The sequence below is a fragment of the Hemitrygon akajei genome, unplaced genomic scaffold (assembly GCF_048418815.1).
Source record: "Hemitrygon akajei unplaced genomic scaffold, sHemAka1.3 Scf000055, whole genome shotgun sequence".
Classification (NCBI taxonomy): domain Eukaryota; kingdom Metazoa; phylum Chordata; class Chondrichthyes; order Myliobatiformes; family Dasyatidae; genus Hemitrygon; species Hemitrygon akajei.
This window is the reverse complement of record NW_027331941.1, coordinates 3,702,140-3,727,666: the sequence shown is the minus strand read 5'-3', so window position 1 is coordinate 3,727,666 and position 25,527 is coordinate 3,702,140. Positions and strand designations below refer to the sequence as shown.

The following is a 25,527-nucleotide window of genomic DNA, read 5'->3' as shown; positions in this document are numbered from 1 at the left end:
GTGTTGTTATGTATATATGTATGTGTGTGTGTTTACGTGTGCGTTTGCCTGCGCGTGCATATGTGATGTGTTTGTGTGCGCATGTAAGTTTCGATCGCGTTCGGTTTTTATGTATTTTATGTTTTTCATGTGCTTCTGTCAGTGTTTGAATATGCGTTCTCATGTGTTATTTTGACTGTATGTGCTTTATGTCCCTCTGTGTGGAATTCTATACTGTTGCTCATATCTATGTGTACGAACGCGGATGTGTAATTGTGGCCAATCAGTTTCATGCAGTGCACTTTTCAGGCAATATGTTAATGAGGGGAAGAATGCTAGGAATTCCGTAATAAACCCAAGTAAGAAGGGTGAGAAGAGTTTTTGTGTGGACACCCCGATGTTGTAAAATTGTCTGAGAATGAAGGAAGAAAAGTGAACTGCATCACAACACTCATGTGCTGAGAGATAGTGTAACAGTAGGGACACCATGATATAAATGCACCAATCATTTACAGGTTTAATCTGGAGCACGGCGCAGAATTCTTCAGGAACGATGCAAAGTTAATATAGACCATGAGACATTGGAACATAATTAGGCCAACTGGTTTATCGAGTCCGCTCCGCCATACAATCATGGCTTATCCTTTTTTCCCTGCTCTTCAACGCCACGCCCTGACTTTCTCCCCGTAATCTTTGATGCACTGTCCAATCAAGAACTTATGAATCTACTTCTTAAATACACCCAACGTTCTGGCCTCCACAGCTGCGTGTGGCATGAAATTTCACAAATTCACCACCTTTCGGCTAAAGACATTTCCCCCATGTCTGTTTTGAAAAGGCGCTCCTCTATCCTGAGGCTGTGCCACCGTGTCCTAGTCTCTCCCATCATGGGAACCACCCGTTCCACATCAACTCACTGTATGCTAATACAGCAGTTGATTCTGCGATTTACCGGGTGGGAGAATTGCTTTTGAGGGAATGCAGAGGAGCATCACCAGACCAGATAGGTTGGGATTCTGTGCTCAGCAGCAAATAGCTATGCAACGGACCTCCACTGTAATATTTAATATTATGAGAAACATATATATGGGGAATATTATAAAAAGTCGTTATATGTATATATAGTAAAATCAAAGAACATGGGTTTAAATAACAGGATTGTGCTTTTAAGGAAATGTGAGGTTATAGTAAAAAGTAATGCATACATAACATGGTATACACTAGATTGAAAATAAGAGGACATAGGTTTTAAATGGCACCCTTATGGATATAAGGGTTCATATCTGGTTGTTTCACGAACCAGATATGACTAGGGAGCTTCTGGTAAAAAAAAACACACTTAGGAAGCAGTGTTCATAATGTGATAGAATTTCCGCTACAATTTGTCAGGGAGAAGTTAATGTCAGATGAATTAGTTGTACGACGGAGCAAAGGGAAGTCGAGTGCCAGGAGGGTGGAGCTGGTGAAAATTGACTGGAAGGCGACGCTAGCAGGGCTAACGGCAGAAGAGCAATGGCTGGAGTTTCTGGCAACAATTCGGAATGCGCAGAATAGATAGTTCGAAAAGCAGATGAGGTATGTTAAAGGGAGGATGACACAAACGTGGCAGATAACGGAAGTCAAACAAACATAAAAGCCAAAAAGAGGGCAGATTACAGATCAAACATTTGGTTCAAGTGAGAGGATTTGGATTTTTTAATACGTAAATTGGGGAAGTAAAGAAAAACTCTGAAGGCAAGCTAACCAATAATGTCAACAATGATAGCGAACGAATATTATTTTCTTCAGATATTAAAAAAAAATAAAAAGCGAAGGGAGAATAGATATTGAACGGCTGGAAAATGGATTTGCGGAGATCAGAACAGGGACAACGAACTGGCAAATAAACTGAATAAGCGTTTGCATAAGTCTTCACTGATAGTAGATTTATGATAGACGTGAGTAGAGTTGCTATTAACCAGAAGGTGGGGCTTGGGAACTGGAAAGCTCTGAAGGTAGATACAACCTGATTGTCGAGACCCCAGGGTACTTAAAGTGATAGCTGAAAATGTTACCCCCACTCTTCAACAAGGGAAAGAGTAATAAATGAAAATATAAACCAGTTAACCTGACCTGATGTGATTTGCGGGCTCCAGTAGGCACCTGATAAAATTGGACAAGATCTGTATGGTTTCTATACAGGAAAAAATCATGAAGGACAAATCTAATGGATTTTTTAATAGGCAACGATTTATTTTAATTAGGAACAATAAATCAATAACGAACAGTACAGACAAAGGTGAATCGGTAGATGTTGTGTAATTTGGATTTTCAGAAATCCCTTGAAAAGCGGAATGCGAGCCCCGAGTGTTACATGAAAGGTACAAGCATGAACAGAGTATTAGCTGATTGGCAGGAGGCAAAGAGGGCAATGAAGAGAGACTTTTATGATTGGTTGCCGGAGACTAGTGGTGTTCCTCAGGGGTCTGTGTTCGGGCAGCTTCTTTTTCGATGTCTGACACAATTTGGATGATAACACTGTTGACCTTGTGGCCATATTCCGGATGATTCGAGAAAATAAAACAGTTTTAAGGAGTATTAGAGGCTCGAGAAGGAGTTAGCACGATTAGGAGAATGGGCAAAAGCTATCAGATGGAATATATGATGATGCGCCTCGGTAGGAATAAAAGCATAGACTATTTTCAAAAACGGGGAGAAAATTCAAATATCTGAGGATCAACGTCAATTAGGAGTCATCAGGTAGGAGTATCTGAAACTTAATTTGCTGCCTAGTTCTTTGGTGAAGATGGCACATGTAATGGCAACATTCATTTTAAGATGACTTGAATGTAGAACATTGACGTAGTGATGATGTTTTATGAGACATTGGCAAGGCCACATTTGAAGAAATGTAACAACGCACACAAAATGCTGGTGGAACACAGCAGGCCATGCAGCATCTATAGGGAAAAGTACTGTCGACGTTTCAGGCCAAGACCCTTCGTCAGGACATTTGATGACTTATGATCAGTTCGGGCCCTCTTATTTAAAAAAGGATGTGCTGTCATTGGGTTGGGTTTTAAAGAGGCTTACGCGAGTGACTCCAATGATGAAAGCGTTGTCATATCAGCAGCTAATTAAGGCTCTAGACCTGCACTCGCTCTAATTTAGAAGAAGGAGGCCTGGAGTGATAGGATCCCATTGAGACCTATCGTTTATCGAAAGACCGAGATAGAGTGGTAGTGAAATGCATGCTATCTTTGTTGCGGGTGTGCAGTACCACAGCACAAAGACTCAAAGTTTAAGGGCATACATCTAGATTAGACAAAGGTGGCAGTGGAGTCTACAATAAAACTGAGCAAATGACACTGAATTTCACGAAAGTGAGTCCGCATATTCACAGTTGTAAGCCGCAGGCACATTTCAGTATCTAGCCGAGTGAAAATAGCGGAGCATTTTACTCTTGGCAGTGGGGAGAATCTGAGGGATCTTGGTGTCCGAATCCATCGGACAATCAAAGCCGCTGCGCCGGTTGACACTGCGATTGAGAGGGCATATTGTGCATTGGCCTTCATCAACCGCGTGATAGAATTTAAAAGCCGAGTGGTAATGTTAAACCTATGTAGGACACTGATCAAACCACATTTGGAGTACAGTCCTCATTTTGGTCAACTCAGTGCAGGAAGGATGTGGAGACTATGGAAATTGTGCAGAAGGGATTTCGGAGGATGTTACATGGATTGGGAATTATACCTTCTGAGAGTGACGGAGCGACGGAGGATAAGAGGTGACCTAATAGAGGTTATAAGATGTTGAGATGCATTGACTGTGTGGATAGTCAGAGGCTTCCCCCCCCCCCCCCAAGGCTGAAATAGCTAACACGAGAGGGCACCTTTTACTCTTAACCTTTTACTCTTTAACCTGTACTCTTCCAGGTTGAAGAAGAGGGCGGGGAACATCATAAAGGACTCCTCCCATCCTGCGCACGGACTGTTTGATCTGCTTCCGTCTGGTAGGTGCTTCAGATCCCTCCAGACTAAGACTAATAGGCACTGGAGAAGTTTTTTCCCTACTACGGTCACTTTGCTGAACAGTTAACTGCCGGTTAACTGTCGGCTAACTATTACTTGGATTGCACTACCTGTATGTATAATCTATATTTTCATTTATATTTATCATTATTATTGTTATGAGCAGAGAGACAACATCTGCCGGAAGTAAATTCCTTGTATGTGCATAGGTACTTGGCGATTAAAGTCTGATTCTGATTCTTTTTAAGGTGCTTGGAAGTAGGTACACAGGAAATGTCAGAAGTAAGTTGTTACGCAGGGAGTGGCGAATCTGTTGAATAGACTGCCGGTGACGGTGGTGGAAGCGTATGCGTTAAGCTCTCTTGAGAGACTCCAGGACCGGTATATTTGAACATCTTCCCAAACATACAGGCCAACTGACCTATATTTGCCTTTCTTCTCCCTGTCTCCGTTTTTGAAGAGTGGGGTGACATTTGAAATTTTGACGACCTCCAAAACAATACCAGCATCGATTGGTTCTTGAAAAAAACAATACAAATGTCTTCACAATCCCATCTAGTACATGTGATTTTTTTCCACCTTCAAACTGGTCAGTTTAACAAACACTTCTCCCTTTAGGTTTACCCTATCAAACTACAGAGTGAATTACTGCCTCGTTCGTTTTTTTTCTGTTTTGCCTAAAGCTCCCTAATCTCTTCTTGCAGCTGATCCAGCAGTAGGCATAACAACATGCTGCTGCAAAAGGCCATTTTTCCGACATTCAACAAGTTCGTCCTCGTCGGCTCCAGCAGCAACCTTATCAGACCAGAAGATATAGGAGCAGAATATGGCTCTTTTGACAATGAAGTCTACTCCACCATTTCGTCATGGCCGATTTTTTTTTTCTGCCATAACAATACATAATTACGTGCCCACACAGCCGCCTGCGGCAACACACTCCACAGACTGGACACATGTTACTGAGGATATTCCTCTCCAACTCCATTCTAAATGGATGGCCTGCATGCACTCTATTGAGGCCTTTCAAACCTTTGATATGTTTTAAAGAAGTCACCCCCTCGTTATCCTTTGAATTCTATTGAACAGAGGCTCGGAACCATCAACCATTCTTCATATGACAAGCTTCTCCATCCTGGATCATTTTTGTCAAGCTCCTGTGAACCAATGTCAACACAACCTTCCATAGACAAGAGTCCCAAAACAGCGGACGATATTGCAAGTGAGGCCTCAAAGGGTTTAAAATACTTCCACATAAACACCCAAGGCACCTTAGATTTTTGACGTTTCCCTCCATTTAGATATTCTATATTTTGTTCCTCATCTGTCTGCATATTCAAATCCCCCATGACTAGCATGAAGTTCAAGGATCCCTGAATGTTGTAGTGATTGTACAATTAAAGAATAAAGACATGATTGGTATTTTCCACCGTTAGCCGCCCATTAAAGATTAAAAACTGCAGCTGAAGAATGTGGGATACAAAGAAGGAGGTGAATGTCTTGGCCACTGGCTGAAAATGTTCTACTTATTTTGCGAGACTTACAGTTCCAAAAGAGATGATGGTGGCAGAAGCATATTGATAAGTATGATTCAGAGGAGTAATGATCCGTGTGCCTTACGTCAGTAGAAGAACGCATGGGGATATGATCTATTTGGTTTTGGACAAACAGGATTGATTACGAATAGTCATCATGGTTTTATACATGGGAAGTGATGACTCTTTAATTTGATTGACTGTTGTTTTTAGAGAAATCAACTTTGCTATTGAGGGGTGCAAATTGAACACACGGCTATGCATGGCATGTTGTTCTGGAAAACGAGATCAAATGCTATTCAAATTGAGCTTGCCACTTCGAGAAAAAATTGACGTGGTTTGATGGGCTAGTTGGTGGGAGTGGAAAAGGCATTTAACTCACTGGCAGACCACATTACGTGCGCTTGCAACACTATGTGTCAGACAGAATGGTCAGCAGCACTGGGGCTCCACAGGGGACTGTCCTGTCTCCCTTTCTCTTCACCATCTACACCTCGGACTTCAACTACTGCACAGTCTTGCCATCTTCAGAAGTTTTATGATGACTCTGCCATAGTTGGATGCATCAGCAAGGGAGATTAGGCTGAGTACGGGGCTAAGGTGGGAAACTTTGTACATGGTGTGAGCAGAATCATCTGCAGCTTAATGCGAAAAAAAGACTAAAGGACAGGTGATGGACCTGAGGAGGGCTAACGCACCGCTGACCCCTGTTTCCATCCAACGGATCAGTGTGGACATGGTGGGCGATTACAAATACCTGGGGATACGAATTGACAGTAAACTAGACTGGTCAAAGAACACTAAGGCTGTCTACAAGAAGGGTCAGAGTCGTCTCCATTTGCTGAGGAGACGGAGGTTCTTTAACATCTGCCGGACGATGCTGAGGATGTTCTACGAGTCTGTGGTGGCCAATGCTATCACGTTTGCTGTTGTGTGCTGGGACAGCAGGCTGAGAGTAGCAGACACCAACAGAATCAACAAACTCATTCGTAAGGCCAGTGATGTTGTGGGGGTGGAACTGGACTCTCTGACGGTGGTGTCTGAAAGAGCATGCTGTCCAAGTTGCATGCCATCTTGGACAATGTCTAACCATCCACTCCTTAATGTACTGGTTAGGCACAGCAGTACATACAGCCAGGGACTTATTCCACCGAGATGTAACACTGAGCGTCACAGGAAGTCATTCCTACCTGTGGCAATCAAACTTTACAACTCCTCCCTCGGACTGTCAGACACCCGGAGCCAGTTGGCTGGTCCTGGACATATTTCAACTTGGCATGATTAACTCATTATTATTTAATTATTTATAGTTTTATATTGCTATATTCCTGCACTATTCTTGGTTGATGCGCCTGTAACGAAACCCAATTTCTCTCGGGATAAATAAAGTATGTCTGTCTGTCTGTAAACAAGAATAAGGTATTCTAATAAGTAGTGAGCCGCAGGGGTATCTGTTGCACTCTGATATGAATGTCAATTATAATGTCCATAAGTTTGTAGCTGAAATCAATATGGACAGAAAAGAAGCTGATGTTGAGTCCTGTCCTAAATTTTCAACTGTTTAATCCTTATCATAGATACTTCCTGGCCTGGTGAATTCATTCAGCATTGTGTGTATGTTGCTCAGAGAATAAACGGTTTATAGATCTACAAAAGGATGGTTACCCGTTCTGACGGCCAGGAAAGGAATTCAGACAGAAAATGACTCAAACGTGTATTCATCGAAACATATCTTAAATTGTGAAATCGAAACAGCACATACAACTTGAGCAGGTCATCCAGACTCGTACCACAACTGTGTCAATAAATTCTACCTCAAGTTACCTTGAAATATTTCACGTTTAATCTGTACCCCATGCCCTCTAGTTTTAATCTCACCGATTATCAGTAAAAAAGGACAGCTTGTATTGTCCCTACAAATACATTTTTTTTCTGTATACATCTATCAAATCAATCCCCCACACCCTACCAAGTCTCAGCAAGGAGCCAAATATTTACTTCAGTTTGAAATTGACCACCCAAGACGATTATCAGAAAAAAATAATTAACTTACATGTAGCAGCGTAAGTGAAACTTTATCTTCAGGCTCAAGGTTCAGAACAATATTATCTCCGTTTTTAAACATTAACTGCGTAACTGGAATTTGTTTAGTGTACTTTTGTAATATGGCCGTCATGGTGAATTTCCCGATACTCTGCAATTGGTCAAGGTTAAGTTTCTAGAGGGTGCCAGGCTGCAGTAGCACCAAAGAGCATGCTCACAGAAAACTTTGGTGGACTCAGCATGCCAAGCACCATCTTTGGAACTCAGGAAACATTCGCAGTTTTAAGCTGAGACCTTTCATCAATTTTGGAAATGAAGAGCAGAAATTCGTTAAAGACAGTGGGGAAATAGGAGTAAGAAATACGAAGTTACAGATCAGCGGTGAAACCGGGAGAGTGGAAGAGGGTGAGGTAAAGAGCTGGAAAAATCATTGAAGAAAGGGATAAAATGGCTGCCGAAGGGTGAATCAGATAGGAGGGGACATGACCATGGAAGAAAGAGAAGGGGAAGGGGCGCCAGAAGGCGTTGAAGTGGAGGGAAGGAAATAATGTCAGGGATGGAAACTGTAATGGAGATTGATTAAGACGAGTTGGGGAGGGAAACCAGTGTAGAATTGGATGATGGACTGTTAAAACTATCATTATGCTACTTTTACCACAATTGCAATGGTGCTGCTTCCTACGCCTATGCTAAGCTAATCAATATTTTGAAATTTATCTCCAACTTCCAACCTGATAAAATATACTTGGTCCAACAACTTTCTCCCTTTGCTCCATCTCTTGGTAGAGTACATCTGCCAATATGTTTTATAAACTCGCTGACTCTCACAGCTATCTTGACTATACATCATCTCAGCCTATTACTTGTAAAAACGCCACATGTCTCTCCCAGTTTGGCTCTCTGGATAAGACTATTCATTCCAGAACAACTAACATGTCCTCCTTATTAAAAAGAAAGGAGTTTTCTTCTTCCACTATCAACACTGTCCTCATCGCCTCTCGTTCATTTCGTCCGTATCGGCCCTCACCTCATCCTCCCACCGCCACACCAGGGATAGGCTTCTTCTTGTTTTCACTTAACCACCACTGCGGCCTCGGTGCCAACAACATAATTACCATAACTTCGGCTATCTCCAACAAGATGCCGCTGCGAACAGCCTTTTTCCCCGTTATCACCAATCCCCCCCCCACCCCCATTACCCGCAGGGATAACTCTGTACATGAAGTGATTGTCCACTAATTTCTCTCCATTGACCTCCCTGCTGGTACTTCTCCCTGCAAGAGGAACAAGTGCCACACCAGTCCCTATACCTTCTCCCTCTCTAGCATTCAGGGGCCAAAACCGTCTTTCCAGATGATACGACACCACGCCTAGGGATCTGTTGGGGGTCATTTATTTATCCCGTGCTCACAGTGTTACCTGTTGTATATCAGTCAGAATCGACGTTGATTGGCAGATCACTTCGTTGGGTACCTTTATTACATCCGTGACAAAAAGGCGAGAGTTCTCGGCGACCACGCATTTCAATTCCAGTTCCCATTCGTATTCCAGCATGTCAGCTCATGAACCCATATACAGAAGTGTTAGAACCCACTGAGTTTGGAGAAGTATTTCATTTTATTCCATCTGGGTAGCTTCGAACCTGATGGCATGCACACCGGTGTCTTGTACTTCCGGTAATTGCCCCCCCCCCCAGTTTTCACCATCCCCCATAGTCATTGCTCCCTCTCACCATTACCTCTTCTCCTTTCTCACCTTATCTCATTAACTGCCCATCTTGTCCCTCTGGTGCTCCCCCCAACCCCACGCTTTTTTTTTTCTCTTGCATGGTCTTCTGTCTTCTGTCCTCTCCTATCTGATTCCTCCTTGCCCATCCCTTTATGTCATCCACCAGTCAACTGAGCAACCTTTTCTTTCTTCCCCTCTCCCTCTCCAGGTTTCAGCTATCACCTGTCATCATGTACTAGTTCCTGCGCCTCAGCTAGCTTTTCAGCCTGATCCGTTCTCCTTGATATCCAATCGTGATTAAAAGGTCCCGGCCCAAAGCTTCGGTTCCATAGATGATGCCTGTCCTGCTAAGTTCAAGTAGCGTTTTGTGTGTGTTGCAGTAATTCGATTATTTTAACTTCCCCTTTCCCGACTCGCAGCCCCGGAAAGTGGAACTAGAGATCTAGTATCAAATTTCAGAACATTGTTGATCTTCAAGCATTTCTGAAATTTGTTTCCAACTGGACAAAGTCAGACAGGCAGGGAATTCGCATTTTTAATATTCGAAGCAGGGCGAGGGTGAATTACTTGGAATCTGCTTTATTTACCGAGTGTTGAGATTCCAGAAGACAGGAAGATAGATAGCGAAGGCCTTAAGAATGAGCCAGTGGAATAAACATCAGAGAGTTCTGCTTTATTAGCAGACTCCTGTTAGAGAATAATCTGAGGGGCACGATTTATCAGATTTTCGACATACAAAGGCTGATTACGAAGGGCCAACATAGTTTTGAATGTGGCAAATGAAGTCTCATCAAATTGATTTATTTTCCTGGAAAAAAAGAACAATGGGATTGAGGGTAACCTTTGACTATAGATTTCACACGTTAGGTTGGCCCGGCAGTCATAGATCCTTTGGGATTCAGCTTGGCTTTCAAAATTGCCGCAGTGTTGTAAGGTGGTAGATGAGAGTGTTGAAGTTTTTTTTTCAGTATAAAATCTTATAACCAGTTCTGAGCTGTACAGAGGTCTGAAGTGTTCAGACTGTCAAAAGAAAGCGAAGAAGCTTTTCGGTGATCAACAATTGATTGCCACCCACTGTGAAGGTACAGAAGGGATTGCCAAATGCAAAGGAATTCAGGCAATTGTGAAACGATGTATTTGGGCAGATATACAGAGAGAAACTGAGACTGATGGGTTAATGTACTCATTCGCCCTTGCCAACTTTCGGAGTTTAGACACTCCGATACTCCAAGTTATAGATAACTGTCAAAGTCCCTCAAGAGATTCAGTTCCAATCTGCTATTGGCGCCCATAATTTTGGCAGCAGGATTTTAATGTTTAAACTCAGATTCGGTGCTCAATCGTCGACTGAGCTTTCGGTTCCCATCTAGCCTTTTGCCTGAACCCTGTCCTGGTCTCATTTACGTAATCGTGTATCGTTTCTAGTCTCGTATACTGCAGCAGATGTGGCCTTGCCATCCTTGTCTGCGTCTCTCGTCACATAATGGCCTTCATCCGGAAGATAAGACCCTGTCACTTAACACTGAACTGAGTGATATAACATTATGCTCAGGTCTTCAATCTATTTTGAAGTCAGCTGATTTAATTTTAGTAGATTTAGAGGCTCAGACATGTAGGACTCTATCTGTGTAACAGACACAAATTGACGTGAAAATTCAGCATATCAGGCAGTACCGATGAAGAGGAATAAATATGTGACGTTTCTGACAAGCACCTTCCTTGAGACCTTCATCATTATCTAAATAAGCTCTGCAACAGATCCTGACCTGCCAATGGACACTGCACCAATACTTAATTCGATTTCAATTTTCGGTACCAAAACAATGTAGGTCAATTCCTAAACCATATAATGAAGAATAGTCCTTTGCTGTAATGGTCCTGAACATTTGTAAGTAGGCTGAAATCAAAATCTTGCTTACAAGTTTTTTTTTAAATGAAAATTCTCATGTCGGCATTTATGACCGTGGGGTTTTTAGTAGTGAAGATAAGACTGGGGAATGTATTGGCACAGCAGAAAAGAAATGTTGATGAACAGTCTGTCAGAAGGCCGTCAGAATCTGTTCAACATATTTGCAGCAAGAAGAACATGATATAAATACAAACCTCTTACTCTGACAGATAAATAAATAAATAAAATTAATGTGGAAATCCAGGTGATTAGCATGTAGTTTTGTGAGTAAGTTCAAAGGTGATCTGCGGGACAATCAGCAACCAATATGGTGTTGAAGTAACATACATTGATAGTGCATCAGGGGTTCTAAAATAGAAACAACAATAATCAGTGGAGTAATGATCAGAACATGCTCAGTTAGAATGGATGAGTTTAACTGGGTGTAATTCCCTTAATTCGATTGACAAACATTGTGAGCCGAAGGGTCTGCCCTGTGTAAAATTACACAAGAAGACCTTACGATATAGGAGCAGAAGTAAGCCACTCGGCCCATCAGGTCTGCTCCGCCATTCAATCAAGGGCTAATCCAATTTACCCAGTCATCCCCACTGTCCTGCTTTCACCCCATACCATTTGATGCCCTGGCTAAACAGGAAACTACCTATCTCTGCATTAAATACACCAATGACTTGGCCTCCATAGCTGCTAGTAGCAACAAACTCCCCAGATTTACCACGCTCTGAATAAAGTAATTTCTGCGCATTCCAGTTCTAAAATGCTGTCCTTCAACACTGAACTTGTGCTTGTGTTTTTGTAATATTTTGTAGTATTTTTGTAATGAAAATGTTTGCATAATATGCCGGAGTTCTGCTGCTATTTACCCCTTTCGTGCTAACGTACTGAAATGTGAGTATCACTCAACAGTTGAAACCTAAAGGCCGAATATGGCCCCAAGTATTTCCCATTTTGAAAATATTATTTTATTTGTCTTCCTAACAACGACTTCTCAGAAGGCGACACTCTCTCAGTCACTTGCTTTCTCAGTTTCCGATTCCATAAAACTGATTTGAATTTGTGCTTTGTGTTTTCGTAAATTGAAACTGATTTAATCAGGGCATTGTGACCACGGTGTAACTAATTCTGATAAAGTGCATTCCGTCAACTCAGTGGGGTAAATCAATGACTGTTTAAAGTCAAACGGTGTCTCGAATGGTAATCAGACAATATTATGAAATAAAATATTAGTGTACACATTTGGCTATTAAATAGAATTGAATCCTAGCCCTTGCAATCCTTCTACGGATTATCAAAATGAGTGGAATCTCATTAAGCATCGCGACGCTTTCGGGTATCAAATTCCAGTTAAAGAAGTGGGACAAAAACAGCCAGCGAGTTTCGAAACACTGGAGATTGTGAAGAAGCTGAGTGATCTGGGAGGCGTATTCAAAATGAAGTTGCAAAGGCTATAGAGTTATAAACCCCAATGGAAGCAATCCTTTCAGTCCGTCTTGATCCCGGCAAAATGTTTTCTGACTACTACTATCCACCTGCACCTAGAGCATAGCACTTGCACAATTCCCGTCCATGTATTCGTCGAAATATATCACACATCCTGAAATGGACATTGCTTCCACCATTTCTACAGGTACCACGTGAGTATGAAGACCTTCCCTCTCAGGTTCCTCTGAAATATTTCACCCTTCACGCACTAATCTCTCTTTCTAAATTCAACAGAAATCAGAGGAAAACGACATTTGAATACCTCTCATTATTAACAAAAGACCTATCAAATCACCCCCTCCCCTAATTTATCTAATGTGTCTCATGTGGTTTCACAATTACTGAACCAACATATTTATCACCCAAGCTCCAGCCAACAAAACCATTGTTAATTGAGAGTAAAAGAACAAAGTTCATCAACGTTCTTCAATAGTCTGTAAAACCTGAGTGATAGGTAATCCTTAAAGTGATTAAAAACGTTAAATTCAGTCTCAAAGTTCAGTCTTTTATCACCATACAGTACACAATGTTTTATCTTTCTTTAAACATTAACTTTGTAATGCTCCATAATATTGGAACGTGTTCAGTGCACATTTGCAAAATAGCAATGACGGTTAATTCCCCAAACTTCTACAATTGGCCTAACCTGACTTATAAAAGCTGCCATGTCCCAACAGCACGAAACAGTGTGCGCACTGTTGGAACAGAGAAAAAAACAAACACCAGGGTGAAATAATCCTCGGCACATTTATTGTTTAACTCCAAAAGTTACTGCAGCTTGGCAAGTTAATGTTTGTATAAAAAAATGAATTTCGAATGGTATGAAATCGTCTAGGAAACATTAAGTCAGTTATCTTAAATACCCCATCCCCCCAGCGTTTCAAAAATTGAAAATGAAGCTTTACACTCAAAGAACAGAACTTTGTTGACATATCGTAAACAATCCAATTCTTGCATTTTAAATATTAACTGGGAAGTGTTCCAACAAAACTGTATCGTTGCAGTATTGCAACGCAGCCCTGCAAAGGAACATCTCCAACTGAAAGAGAAAAAAAAACAGCTCAGGATATTGATTCTAAACCTATCAGTGCCGGATCTAATACATCCAAATTTCAGATCAGAATAAAATAATTCAAATTAGTAAGTTGCATAGGGTTGTAAACTGAGAGCTCCATTATGATCACTACAATCTATATTCTACAGAGAGCGATGCCTCAAGAAACCAGCATTCAGCATGGCCATCTAGGACATGCCTTCTGCTTATTGATACCATTAGGAATTCGATATAGAAACCAGAAGACACATACTCAGCAATTCGGATTTTTTTACCCTTTCTAGTTTTGCACCACTTTTTAACACATCCAAAAACACATGCGCTCTCTCTCTCTCTCTCTCTCTCTCTCTCTCTCTCTCTCTCTCTCTCTCTCTCTCTCTCTCTCTCTCTCTCTTCTCTCCTCTCTCTCTCTCTCCTCTCTCTCTCTCTCTCTCTCTCTCTCCCACACACACACACACACACGCACGCACACACACACTTGTGTAATTCGGTCATGTATTAAAAACTTGTAATTTACAGTTTTTGTTCTCTGTTATTATGTATTGCAATGTACTGCTGCTGCCAAAGCAACAAATTTCATGACAACTACCTTACCATCGAAAGTGCGTTCTAAAATTTTACATGCTCATGTGTATTATGGGAATTCAGTGGAATTATCGAATAGTAGAAATAAACAACATAAAGAAGCAGTATTTCTCTATTATTTTGTTCTCATGCACGGATATTTACGATCGATTTGGCATGGTCAATTTTATATCCACAAATCTCCACTGTCATTGTCCACCCTCCCCAGTAGGATCTACACTTTCATATTTGCAATGAACTTCACTATTGGCCCATCACAAATGATCATATAGCATTTCTTAGTATGTTTATTTCTCCATTTCAGGGTAACATTTTTAGCGTTACATTGGGCAACATTTTAATCGAATGTAGTTGTTCAACACGAAAACAAAAATTGAAATTCATATGTCTTTCTCACTAATTCTGCCTTGGAGACGTTTTACTGATACTTTGCTTGTTTCTGTTCACATAAATACTGCCTAGCCTGCTGAATATTGATGTCAATTAAGGGCTTTGTAGTGCATTATTTAGACCCACAAAGAAAGCATTGTGAGCACCTTGTGTCCTTAGAGAAGGAGGGATAATCTGGTTTTATAGAGGTGCAGAAGATAACGAGAGTGATTCCACGATTGGAAAGATTAACTTATGTGGGCAATTGATATAGGAGCAGATGTAGGCCATTCGGTCCATCGAGTCTGCTCCACTATTTAATCATGGGCTGATCCACTTCACTCAGTAATCCCCACTCTCCTATTTTCACCCCATACCCTTTGATACCCTGGCTAATAAAGAACTTATCTATCTCTGCATTAAATACACCCAATAACTCCACAGCTCTCGTGGCAACAAACTGCACAGATTTACCACCCTCTGACTAAAGTAATTACTGCGTATCTCAGTTCTGAAAGGTTGTCCTTCAATTCTGAAGTCGTGCTTACATTTTTGTAATATTTTATAGTAGTTTTGTAATCAAAATTGTTGTATAATATGCCGGAGTCCTGCCGCTATTTACTCCTTTTGTGCTCACATACCCAAATGTAAATATTACGCAGCAGTTTAAAACCTAAAGGCCGAATATGGCCCGAAGTATTCTCCATTATGGAAATTTTGTTTCATTTTTCTTCCTAATAACGATATGCCGCTGTTCTCAGAGGGCCGGGCTCTCGCAGTTACTTGCTTCCTCATTTTCAGTTCAATATAACTGAATTTGAAGTTGTGTTTTGTGCTGTTGTAAATTGAAAATGAATTAATCAGGGCATTGTGACCTCGGCGTAACTAATTCTGATAATACAGTAAACTCAGTGGGGTAAATCAAAGAATGGTTGAAGTCAAATGGTCCCCTCGAACAGTGATCAGACAATATTATGAAATCAAATATAAGAGTATACATTTGGCTAATAAAGTGATATAAATCCTAGCTTTTGAAATCAGTGTCGTCATTTTCTTTCTATGGATTATCGAGGTGTTTAAAATCCCATTAATAACAATCACGACGCTTTCGGGTACCAAATTATAGTTAAATAAGAGCTACAAGAATGGGCAGGGTCTTTTGAAACACTGAAGATTGTGATTAAATTGATTGATCTGGGAGACATATTCTATATGAAGATGCATCGGCTATAGAGTTATAACCTGAACGGAAGCTGGATTTCAGTCCGTCTCGTTCCTGGCGAAATGTTTTCTGACTACCCCCATTGACATTGCACTTAAAGCAAAACACTCCCCACAACTCCCATTCATGTTTTCATCGAAAACATGTCTCACATTCTGAAATGGACACTGCATCCACCATTTCTGCAGGTACCCCGGTAAGTGTGAAGACCTTCCCCCCTCAGGGCCCTCTGAAATATTTTACCATTCACTCTTACTTCATGACCTCTAATTTTCATCTCAACAAAAATCAGAGGAAAACGACAGTTTGCACTGCCCCTATGAGTAGCTTCCATAATTAACAACAGACCTATCAAATTTCCCTTCCCCTCATGTATCTAATGTGTCTCATTTGGTTTCACAATAACTAACCAAAGAACCAAGATTATCATCAGCCAAGCTCCAGTCCACAAACCATATTTTATTTGACGAGTAAAAGATCATAGTTCATCAACGTTTTTTAATAGTCTGTTAAGTATGTAGTCGAAAGATTATCCTCACAGTGACTATAAACGTTAAGTTCAGTCTCAAAGTTCAGAATTTTGTTACCACAGAGTAAACAATGTTTTATCTTTCTTTAATCATTAACTCGGTAATGCTCCATAGTGACTGTAATGTGTTCAGTGCACTGTTACAAAGTAGCCATCATGATAAATTCCCAATTACTTTGCAATTGGTAAAGTTTTAACTTTATAAAATCCACCTTGTTCCAACGGCATTAAAGAATATGTAACATTGCTGGAACAGAAAAAAAAAGCAAACAACCGAACATCAGGGTGAACTAATCGTCTCCACATTTAACGTTCAACTGCAAAAAGTTACTGTAGCTGGACAAGTTACTGCTTGTATAAATAAATGCATTACAACAGGCATGCAATCGTCTAGGAAACATGAAGTCGGTTATCTTAACCTCCCCATCTCCCCCAGGCCTCCAGAGAGTGAAACTTTACTCTCAAATATCAGATCATTGTTGACATATTCTAAACAATGCAATTCTTGTTTTTTTTTTATATAATAACTAGGCAGTATTCGAACAAAACTGAATCTTTGTAACATAGCAAAGCCAACATTGCAAAGGAACATCTCCAATTGAGGAAAAACAACTCAAGACATTGTGTCTAAACCTCTCAATGCCGAATCTTATACGAATGCATTTGTGCTGTATTTGAATGTAGAAACAGATCATCCAGATTTCAAAAACGGAATAAAATACCTCAAAATAGTAAGCTGTATAGAGCTGTAAACTGAGTCAGCTCCATTATGATCAGCAGAACCTGTAGTCTCCAGGGCATCTTCAAGGATCGATGACTCAAAAAGCTAGCATTCAGCATGACCATACAGGATATGCCCTCTCCTTATTGCTACCGTTAGGAAGCCGGTACAGAAGCATGAAGTCACAAACTCAGCGATTAGGAAACAACGTCTACCCTTCTGCTTCCGATATCTGAATGGACATTGAGTCCATGAACACTACTTCACTACTTTCCTTTTTTTTTGCTTTTCTAGTTTTACACCACTTTTTAACACATCCAAAGCAAATGTACACACACACGTGTGTGTAATCCTGTAATGTATTAAAAACTGTAAATTCACAGTTTTAGTTCTCTGTTGCTCTATATTGCATTGTATCTGCTGCCGCCAAAACAACAAATTTCATGACAAGTACCTTATCATGGAATGTGCATTCTTTAATTTTGCATTCTCATAAGTGTTCAGGGGAATTCGGCTGGAAGTATATAGAAGTAGAAATAAACAGGCATAAACTACCGGTATATCTCTATTAATTTATTTGCTTCGACAGATATTTTCGATCAATTTGGCATGATTAATTTTATGTCCGCATATATCCATTGTCATTTCTAAATGGTATCACCCTTCCTCTGTAGGAGCTGTTCTCTCATACTTGCAATAAACTTCACTATTTGCCTATCACAAATGATTAAAAGGTCATATAACTTTTTTTGGCTATGTTTATTATTACATTTAAAGGTTAAAAAAAGAATTAAGGGCTACAGTGGCCTCTTTTTAATCCAATGTATCTGTTCAGCTGTCAAAAAAATATAGCTTCCTTCTCTCCACTTCTGCGTCGAAAACTTTTTCTTGATAATTTGATTGTTTTTATAAACATTGATACTGCCCAGCCTGTTGAATGTTGATGTAAATTTGGTGGTTCGTAGAACAATGGCTGGATCACACTAAGAACTTTGTGAACACCTTTAGTCCTAGAAAGAATGGATAGCAACCCATGTTAACCAATGCCACTGATTCACCACTCTCCAGCAGAATAAATTCCTCCTCAAATCTGTTCTAAAAGGACACCGCTCTATTATGTGGCTGTGTCCCTCTGCTCCTAAACACTCTTACCCAGATCCACTATGTCAAGGCATTTCAATTAGGTCAACCACCATTATCCTGAATTCTAATGAAACACTGGGCGTGAACCATGAAATGTTCTTGATGTGACAAGCCATTCAATCATGCAATCATTTTCCAAACCTGTTAAAATCTCTTCGGTTTTAGCACCTTTCTAAGATAAGGGACAAAACAAATCTGCTCAGAATAGTCTTCTATTCTGAGAAAAAAATAAATCAGTAATAATTGACTAGCATACTATACTCGATGGGCAAATGCCCGAATTCTACTATTGATTTTATTTTAGGCTGTTGGTTTCAAAGGTTCAGAGTGACTTGTGAACATAGAAACACGGAATCATAGAAAACCTACAGCACAATACAGACCCTTCGGCATAGAAAGCTACGCCAAACATGTGCCTACCTTAGAACTACCCAGGCTTTATCAAATGCCCTCTATTATTTGAAGCTCCATGTAGCCATCCAGGAGTCTCTTAACGACCCTGTCGTTTCCGCCTCCACCAGAGCCGCCCACATCCCATTCCACGCATGCACCACTCTCTGCGGAAAAAAAAACCTGACATCTCCTCTGTACCTACTTCCAAGCACCTTAAAACTGTGCCCTCTCGTGCTCGCCATTTTAGTCGTGGTGAAAAACCTCTAACTATCCACCTGATCAATGTTTCTCATTATCTTTTACACCTCTATCAATTCACCTCTCATCATCTATCCCTCCAGGGAGGAAAGGCGGAGTTCACTCAAAATGTTCTCATAAGGCATGGTCCCCAATCCTGGCAACGTCCTTGCAAATCTCCTCTGCACACTTTATATAGATTCCACGTTCTTCCTTTAGTGAAGTGACCAGAAAGGAGCACAGTACTCAAAGTGGGATCTGACCAGGGTCCTATAAAGCTGTAACATTACCTCTCCTTCTTAAACTCAATACCACGATTGATGAAGGCCATGTACCATATACCTTCTTAATCAAAGAGTCAACCAGCGTAGCAGTTTTGAGTGTCCTATGAACTCGGACCCCAAGATCCATCTGATCCTCAACATTGCCGAACGTCTCACCATTAATGCAACTTTCTGCATCCTATTTTACTTACCAACATGACTTACCTCACACTTATTTGGGTTGACCTCCATCTGCAACGTTTCAACCCAGTTTTCCATTCTATTAATGTCCCGCTGTAACCTCTGACAGCCCTCCACACTAATCTACAACACCCACAACCATTGTATCATTAACAACTTTACTAACCCGTCCCTGCACTCCCTCATCCAGTTCATTTATAAAAATCACAAAGAGTAGAGGTCCTAGAAAAGATCCATGAGACGCACCAATGGTCACTGACCTCCGTGCAGAATATGAGGCGTCAGTTATCACACTTTGCCTTCTGTGGGCAAGCCAGTTATAGATCCACAAAGCAATAACCCCTCGGATCTTATGCCTCCTTACTTTCACAATAAGCCTTGCATTGGATACCTTATCGAATGCCTTGCTAAAATCCATATATACTACAGCTACTGCTCTACCTTCACCAATGTGTTTAGTCACATCCTCAAAAAATTCAATGCTGACCTGCCTTTGACAAAGCCATGCTGACTATTCCTAATCATATTATACCTTTCCAAATGTTCAGAAATCCTGGGTTTAGTTTACAGAAGTAGTCTGTATTGCTTCTGCTTGCAAGAACAAGCTGAAGGTATGGCAAAATAGCAGTCAACAGAATGAATTGGAACATGAATGAGGGACAAAATTAAAAACGATGATGACTTCAGGGCTGGATTGAGTACACAGAATATATGGAAGCAGGTAGATTAACTTTGAGCACTTTTAGAGATTGGCAGGCATGACGCTATGGCGACCAATGAGTTGTGGCTGAAAGAAGGTTGTAGCTGGAAGCTACACTTGAGAGTATACACATGATATAAATAGGACACATAAATAAGCAGAGGGTTTGCCGTGGCTCTGTTAGTAAAAGAACGGAATCATAACTTTAGAAAGGGTTAACATAGGATCAGCAAGAGAAGTAATCCCTGTGGGTAGAGCTAATAAACTGGAAGGGTAAACGGTCCTGATGGGAATTATTTACTGTCATCCGGGCTTCAACAAAGATGTAAGCTACAAATTACAATGGTACAATAGTCGTGAGGGAAGCTATTATGTGGATCGATAGGGGATATCAACGGTGCTGGATCGGATGAGAGGGACTTTGTGGGATGCCCTTAGGATGGTTTTCCAGAGCAGCCGACATTAAGCTCACTAGGCGATCAACTAATCTTTATATGTTGTTGTGCAATGAAGTAGAATGGATTAGAGACCTTAAGGTAATGGGACACTAAGAGGCACAATCATTATTTTATTAGCTATTTCACCCTGCAATTTGAGAAGTAAAAGGTAAAGTCAGATTTATTAGTATTGTAGAAGTGTAAACGGAAAGACCGAAGCACTGGACAAAGTTGATTATCAAGGGATATCAGCAGGGATCACCTCAGTACAGCAATGGCTGAAATTTCGGTGAGCAAATAAGGAAACACAGGATAGATACACCGCAAAGAAGAAGTATTCTGAAACAAGGATGACACAGCCATGGTTGAGTACGGAAATCAAAGGTAAAATATAAAGCAAAAAAAGAAGTTATAGGACAAGGAAGCTATTAAAACCCAATAAAAGGCAACTAAAAAGACAGGGGAGAAATATGGAATATGGCGATAAGATAGACAATAGTATTATAGAACATAAAAAATGTCTCTTCTGAAATGTAAAGGGTAATGGACAGGCGAGTGTAAATGCAGGAGCGCTGGACAATGATGCTCGAGAGGTAGTGCAGAGGAACAAAGAAATGTTAGAAGGTGTGACCAATAGTTTGCATCAGTCTTCACTGTTGGGGGAAAAAAGTGATGTGCAGTACTGCCAGGGCGCAGTAGAGAATGAAGTTGCTTTTACCAGTTGAACAATTCTTGGGAAACTGGAAGGCCTGGGTAGATACGTCACCTGGAACAGATGTTCTACACCCCAAAGTTCTGTATGATATGAATGAACAGATTACAGAGGTATCAGTAATGATCTTTCAAGACTCAATAATTTCTGGAATGGTTCAGGAAGATTGGAAAATGACAAATGTCACCCCACTCTTCAAGATATGAGAGACGTAGAAAGCAGGAAAAAATAGTCCAGCTGTCCTGACGTCAGTAGTTACAATGATCTTGAATTCGATTGTTAAGGAACTGGTTTGGGGGTATTTAAGAAAATATTTTCCTTTTCAGAATGTTGGGTTTTTTTTTTCAAGAAATAACCGCAATAATCGAAGTGCACTTGCTGATTTGTCAAGAGACAAAAAGTTGTAATAAAGGAGCCTTTCTGTTTGGTTGGCTGCCGGTCAGCAGTGACGTTCGACTGGGGACAGCTGGAACAGCTTTTTCTTTATGTTGTAGATAAATGAACTTGGATGATTTAATTGATGGCTGTGTGGCACCTTTGCGGGATATACGATATATGGAAGGGTATTGTAGCGTTGAGGAAGTGGAGACGCTGCAGACAGACAAATTAAGAGAATGTGCAAAGATGAGGCGATGGAATGCAATATCAGGACGTGTAGTTTCATGCAATTTCGTCGAATACATAAAGAGGTAGAGTATTTTCTAAATAGTGCTTCCCAAACTTTTATTATGTCTTGAAAATACCATTAATAAGGTACAAATGTGAAACCCATTCTAATTAGAAAGGAAGATCAAACAAGCGAGGTGCAAAGTGACTTGGGTATTCTCTTACATAATTGTGCAGATTGAATCACTGCTGACGGAGGCAAATTCAATGTTAGCATACATTTCGAGATGACTAGAATATAAAAGCAAGGTGTTACTGTTGAGGCTTTATAAGGCACTAGTAAGGCCTCACTTGGAATGTTGTTCTGGGCCCCTTGTTTAAGAAACGATATGCTGTCTTTCCATAGAGTTTTGAGGAGGTTCACTAGAGTGCTTCTGTGAGTGAAATGAAGACCAAATGATAGCTCGGTGCCTGTACTCACTGGAAGTTAGACAAATGAGCAGACGTCGGTAGTACGTTTTTTACTCAGAGACTGGTGAGTGCGTGGAATGGGTTGCTGGCGTTGGTGGTGGAGGCGGATACAATAGGAACTTGTAAGAGACCCCCGGATAGTTACATCGGGCTTAAACAATTTGAGGGCTATAGATAATTCAAGGTAATTTATAAAGTAAGTACATATTCGGCATAACATTGTGGGCCGAAGGGCCTGTATGGTGCTGTAGTTTTTCTATGTTTCTAGTTTTCTATGAACAGGGATCTTATTGAAACCTCTTGAATACTGAAAGACTACTGAGTGTAGATGTGCATTGCATGATTTTTCTGGTCGGACACTCAGTACGTGAGGGACTAAGAATAGACGGACCTCCATCTATAATCTAGTTGAGGTGCAATTTCATTGATCTAATAGTGTCCTTAAGGATTTAATTGCCACGGGCAGCCTTGCAGGCCAGCTAACACGTTCTATTTGAGGCAGAGTTTGACAGGTTCCTGATGATTCAGAGCATTAAGGTTTACGGGGAGAAGGAAGGAGATTAGGACTGAAAGGAAAGTAGAAGAGCCATGATGAATGGCGTTGGTCATGGCATAAAGAAAGTTTGGGAATGACGAGTTAGATAATACTCAAAGTTGTTCGGTGCTCAGTCTAATTGCAGGATCCTACACATCCTTACAATGTATTCCATCTGCTACATATTTGTCTGTTCATCTAAACTGCATTAATATGACTTAAAAAGTGTTCAGAACTTCACGTAAGTCCTAATAGCTAGATAAAGAAACGCCAATTAATTAAGTGACACAAACGCATTTTACATGCTTATTTATTTGTTGAGAAAAGTATTCCAATATTACATGTATGTTTTGGAGAGAAAAGGTTAATTTCTTCTACCAAAGCTATTCGGAGTCAGACGTTCCAATCAATGATCTGAGATTGAAGGTTTGGATTGTAGAGAAACCTTGCCCGATAAGAAAGACACAGAAATGGTAGCTTACTGATAGAGCTTGCTCTTCCCAAGAAAGACCTGTTAATGCGCACCACGCCTCCAACAAAAAAAGCTTTCAGAGAACCTCAAAAGAATAATTTTACAGATGCATGCAGCTGGAAAAGGCAACAAAAGCATTTCTGAAGAGCGGAGTGTTCTACAAATGGAGGAAAGTCAATCATGTTGCTACTCTCCCTTGGACTGGGCATGCTGCCAAGATCACACCATGTGCACAACGTGCAATGCCGAAGGAGGTGAACGAGAACTCAAGTGTAACATCAAGAGACCCGCAGAAAATGTTAGAACTTGCTAAACTGTAAATTCCTGTGTGCATACTAACATAAACACTGAACAAGAATACTGTTCATGGAAGGACACCACGGAAGTTACCACTGCTTTCCAAAAATACATTACTGCACGTCGCATGTTTGAAAAAAACGCTGAATATTCTAGGCTTCTGGGATAATGTTCTGGGGACAGTTTAGACGTAAGTTGAACTTTCTGGCCGAAATGCATATTGCTACGTTTGGTAGAAAAGGGATATTACTCGCACAGACCAAAACCCCATTCCAACTGCAAAGTAGCATCTTGGTTTGGCGCCCTTTTAGTGCCTCAGCACCAGGGCAGCTTGCAATCGTTGCTGAAAGAATGAACTCAAAACGGCAGCAAATCATTTTATAGGATAATGTCGCGGTAACAGTTCGTCACCTGATGCTTAATGGAACTTAAGTAATGAGACAAGAAAGTGATCCGGAAGATAACAGCATATCCTGAATAGAATATTTTAAAAGGACTTAAAATAGTGCTATGAATGGGCAAATCAAAGCTCTGCCCCTAATCCTATGGAAATATTGTGGAAGGACCTGAAGCAAGAAGAATATGTAAGGAATCCCCAAGATCCCAGCGTTGATGTAGTTTTGGAAGGAGGAATGACCGAACATTCAGCCAAGCCGATTTGCTATACTGATCCACAATTACCGGAAACATTTGCTGAAGCTATTACTGTCCCAAGAGTCACACCAGTTACTAAAGGCAAAAGTTTACCTTTCCTTTTCCCCCAACAAATGCATGTAATGTCGGATATTTTTTCTCAAAGAATAAATGAATACGTTCCACAACAGTATGATGTTTTTCGTATTGTTTTGTCAATCGGTTTGGCTTTATCTATATGTTGCCTTTATATCTTGAGGACGTGAAAATCTGATCACATTGCAGGGCATATTTATGCAGAAGTAGAGAAAGAGCTCACAAGCTTTCTCGTACCACTGTGTGCACCAATTTCACAACTAATCGAACGTGAGTAGATTGGGTCACACAAACAAAGAAGCGATGGATTTTGTGTTCATCGTCTCATTGAACTTTTCGACGTTGTTCTGGTATAATCAATGTGAAATTGAACGGACAATAGACGAATTGGAAGAACGCTACTAAACACGGAAGTTTCGACTACAGCAGTTTGCCGTAGCAATACATAATGCCACTATTAAACGACCACTGAACAGCAAATAAAAATAATTATTATCTTACCTGTAGTAGAAATGTAGAACTATAGATTTGGCAAAGTTTTACATCTCTCCGTAACTGCAAAGATATTCCTGTTTGCCTGATGAAATCTGCGACACCAATTTAAATAGAGCTCTTTTTCGAATATACGGAGTTAACTTTCTCGAAATGTAATAACCAATCTGCAAAGGCATGCATTATTCCAAATGCTGTACGGCTCATGCAGAGTTATCACAACGCCCTTTCTTGTTTGGCTGCTTCTATATTTAGCTTAGGCACTCGCTGCCCCAGGTTTCTCTCTGCTGGTAAAATAAAGCACGTTCATGCTTTTTTTTTGTGTGTAATTTAACGAACAGCGATCGGGAAGTAACCTGTCTCCTTAGCGTTTCATACAATTGTGAAAGACTGACCGAGTGAACTGTCGTCATTGCCGCAAAAAAGGCAATTGCACTGTACGTGAACTTCCGTTCCATGGAATCAGGATTGGAGCAGCTTTGATAAGATTAAAGTCTGGACTTACGACTGTGACACGAACTTTGGACAGGGTGTGCTGAACATCAAAGAGGAAGCTTACTACTGACTTGCTTGAATTTTTAAAATTGACTTTTTGGAGCAGTGACAGAGGGTAGGAGATACATTTCAGAAATTCACGGTGATCTTGGAAGTAAAATTCTAGTGTGATGTTTCGATG

General features: G+C 40.6%; 1 long non-coding RNA gene across 1 annotated transcript in view; it reads right to left on the bottom strand.

Annotated features, from left to right (window-relative positions):
* LOC140721437 (uncharacterized) overlaps positions 1–25,296 on the bottom strand; it is a 57,468-nt gene extending 32,172 nt beyond the window's left edge. The window contains exon 1 of the long non-coding RNA XR_012097381.1: positions 24,861–25,296. This is a non-coding gene — a long non-coding RNA (uncharacterized lncRNA). The remainder of the gene's footprint in view (positions 1–24,860) is intronic.
* Positions 25,297–25,527: the final 231 nt, after the last annotated feature.